Source organism: Sinocyclocheilus rhinocerous, unplaced genomic scaffold (assembly GCF_001515625.1).
Source record: "Sinocyclocheilus rhinocerous isolate Xijiao unplaced genomic scaffold, SAMN03320098_v1.1 scaffold555, whole genome shotgun sequence".
Classification (NCBI taxonomy): domain Eukaryota; kingdom Metazoa; phylum Chordata; class Actinopteri; order Cypriniformes; family Cyprinidae; genus Sinocyclocheilus; species Sinocyclocheilus rhinocerous.
The window spans coordinates 525,088-529,396 of NW_015629527.1; positions in this window are offsets into that span (position 1 = coordinate 525,088).

The window sequence follows — 4,309 nt, forward strand, 5'->3', positions numbered from 1 at the left end:
TCGGAGAAACCTTCGTCCGACCGCGATTTGTCAGCGATCTGGCACTCTGATATCTCAGAGACGGCCGTTTCGATATCGTCTAACACGATTGGCCGGTTGGGCGCGCCGAGAGCCTCGTAACGACTAAAGGGGTTCAGATCTCGTTCGGAGGGAAGCTCCTCCCACTCGCCAGGCCTGTATAACGGACAGAGATCCTGGGGTTCATCACTACAACGGATAACAGCGGCCATCATCATCATCATCAACATGAGGGTGGAGATGGTGAAATTAAAGAGAAAAACAAACAAAATGAACAAAACAGAAATATGACAAAACTTAAGGGATAAATGTGATTTTTGGAGTCAAAGCTGAACCAAAATGGAATGAATTAAAAAAAAAATGTAAAAAAAAGTGAAAGATGGTGGACTATTTCAGGTGATTTGCATCAGTAATTTTGATTCATCCCTCAGTTTGTGAGAATGAACAAAAATGTATCAACAATTGTAGTCAAGGACTAGTGGGAAAATTGCAGCATGGTGAATAAATGCTTAAAATATGCTACTATCACACTGTTTATAAAATATAAACTTACACATAACATTTAAATTTAGCCATTAAGCCTTTTCTGTAAATGTGTGGTTAAAGAAAAAATAAATAAATAATTTAATTAATTAATGCATAAGGTAAAGTAGAAAAATAAAATTTTTAAAAAGTTAAAATAAAACATTTAAATAAATAAAAAATAAATAATGCATTTTATAAAAATAAAAATAAAATACGAAAAATAAATGACAATAAATGAATTCAAATAAATTACATTACATTTACATAATTAAATAATATAATATAAGATAACATAAAAATAAAATAAGTAAATCAAAATAAATAAATTAAATTACATTTAAATAAATTAATATATGATGTAAAATAAACAAGTTAAAATAAAATAAATGACATCAAAATTAATTAATTAAGTTACATTTAAATAAATAAATAAATAAATGCAATAAAATAAATACAATTTTAAAAAAGTAATAAAATAAAAAAGTAAAATAAAGGAGTTAAAAATAAATTAAATGAAAATAAAATAAATTTAAAAAGTAAATGAACATTTAATTTTAACAAACAAAACAAAACAACTGGATTGTTATTGGTCATTCAGCATATTAAAATATGAAATACTAAATTAATTAAATTTTAACCGTGGACCCGTAAATATTTACTGAACCAAAACTGAGACCACATGACATAATGCTTTTTTTAAATGTCATTTTATGTCATAAAAAGCATTTTTGTGATAAACAAAAAACAAAGGATCTGGCTGCTCATAGATTACATAATAAAAGTCCTACTGGCATATAATCAAATCTTAATGGTGCTAAAACAACATTTTGTTGCCATCCCAAAACAAAACCTAAAGCTTGTTTCGAGTGGTAAACACAAGCACATAATCGTTTAAATAAAATATTTTTAAAAACCATAAACATTAAAAAATCTGTTACTTTTAGAGGTAAATAAATAAAAAAAATTTAAAAAAAATCACTTTTTTTTTACTACAGTAAAATAAATATTAAATATAACATAAAAAGGTAAATAACCTTTTAGAGGTAAATAAATAAAAAACACCAAAAATAAAAAAAAATTGTATAAATTGAACGTTTTTATTTGATCAAAGATAGTGAGTGATATGCCATTTATTTAAAAAAAATAAATAAATAAAAAATTGGGATCACATTTGAGACCTTTGTGCCCAAATTTGTCCACGAACAACCAATTAAGAGGTGCTACACGAAGGATGCTTGAGGGTTAAGAAGTCAAATATTGCCTCATAATGGGAAAGTTAATTTCTGTCATTGATCAGAAGGTGTTCCTAATTATTTTTAAGCAGAAGCACGAGAGCTCCTAAAAAAGTAAGCGTCAAGTCCTGAAGAATGTAACGTTACCTTTAAAAAACTAATTGCAAATGTTTATGTAAAGTATAAACTATTAAATATAAATCTACAAATCATGCAATACTGTACCACTAAATAAGAAGTGTTTATATGGCTTAGCTAATCAGGCCAATTAGAGACAATGATCATAATGAAGTAACAAATAAAAACAAAAATAAAAATATAACGAAAAAATAGTAAAAATTAAAAAATAAAAAATAAAATAAAAAACAATAAAATTATATAAAATAAAAAATTATAAAATAATATAATATAAAAATAATAATTTAAAAATGATTTGCAAATTATTTTATTTCAGCTAGCTGCCGGGGGAAAAAAATTCTCATTTTCAATTAGTTTAATGTGATGTACTAAAATAACAAATAATACTAAAACTTAAATAAAAATGAATAAAAACTATATAAACATTTAAAAAACTAATAAAAAAGATGAAAACACACAAAATTCCTAAAACTTTAATAGAAAAAAAATAAAAAATAAGAAAATATTCATAAAAACTAATACTATCTCAACAATACTAAAATAACACTGGTGTGGTCCAATTTAAAAAATAATGACTCTAATGAGGCTGTTCCATTAAATGAATGAATCAAAATGACTCAAATGAGTCAAAGGACTCAATCACTCACCGAATCAGTTGGAGTGGAAATATGTGACTCAAAACCAAAAACTGTTATAGTGTGATAAACTGTAAAATATACTAAGCAGTAATTGGTTGTTCATATCAGTGTCTTTACTGTAAACTAAAATTGAAATATTGAACTGAAGTTATACTAATTGAAATACAGCAGAAATAAAATAGAAATATTGGGAAAAAGTTTAAAAAAAAAAAAAATTTAAAAAACAAATTAAAATTTGAAAAGTTGCTTTGGGAACTAACTGGAATAAATTGAAGTTGAAATACTACAATGACTAAAACTAAAAAAACATATTAATTGACAAATAAAAATGACAAAAGCACATAACAAAATTACTGAAATTAAGATTCAAATGAACTGAAAACATTAAAATTATATAAAAATATTAATAAGAATGACAAAAGCACATAACAAAATTACTGAAATTAAGATTCAAATGAACTGAAAACATTAAAATTATATAAAAATATTAATAAGAATGACAAAAGCACATAACAAAATTACTGAAATTAAAATTAAAATGAACTGAAAACATAAAAATTGACTCAATCACTCACCGAATCAGTTGGAGTGGAAATGTGTGACTCAAAACCAAAAACTGTTATAGTGTGATAAACTGTAAAATATACTAAGCAGTAATTGGTTGTTCATATCAGTGTCTTTACTGTAAACTAAAATTGAAATATTGAACTGAAGTTATACTAATTGAAATACAGCAGAAATAAAATAGAAATATTGGGAAAAAGTTTAAAAAAAAAAAAAATTTAAAAAACAAATTAAAATTTGAAAAGTTGCTTTGGGAACTAACTGGAATAAATTGAAGTTGAAATACTACAATGACTAAAACTAAAAAAACATATTAATTGACAAATAAAAATGACAAAAGCACATAACAAAATTACTGAAATTAAGATTCAAATGAACTGAAAACATAAAAATTATATAAAAATATTAATAAGAATGACAAAAGCACATAACAAAATTACTGAAATTAAAATTAAAATGAACTGAAAACATAAAAATTATATAAAGAAATTAATCAAAATGACAAAAGAACATAAAAATTATTAAAACTAAAATTAAAATAAAAGTGCAAACATAAATAAAAAATGCAAATGTGCATAAAATTACTAACTACAAATAAAATGAAAACTGAAATCATAAAACATGTAAAAACTAAAAAAGCTAAAGTACATAAAATTACTAAAACTTAAATTTAAATTTAAATTGCAAACATAAAAATATAAAAAAAATAAGACAAAAGCACAAAACAAAATTACTAAAACTAAAATTTAAATGAAAACTGAAATTAAAACAAACAAAAAAGACAAAAGCACATAACAAAAGTACTAATACTAAAAATGTAAATAACTTAAAACAAAAATATGAAAAAAAATAAAGCACAAACTTACTAAAACATAAAATAAATAAAAATGACAAAACAACAACATTAAAAAATAAAATAAAATTAAAAACATTAAACAATACCAGTAAAAAACTGAAAACCTAAAAATAAAAGCTAATTCAGCATATTAATATTACAATAGCTTATAAAAAGCACTAAAATAGCACTGGTTCCTATCAACACCGACTGTACAGATGACTTTAATTTTAAATGAGACATCAGCTACTGAATAAAGGCTTGCGTAGGTCAAACATAAAGAACAATACGAGCGTCTTTCAACACTCTCTGAAGCTAAAGAGACAGCAACATACATGACCAAACACACATGCATGATA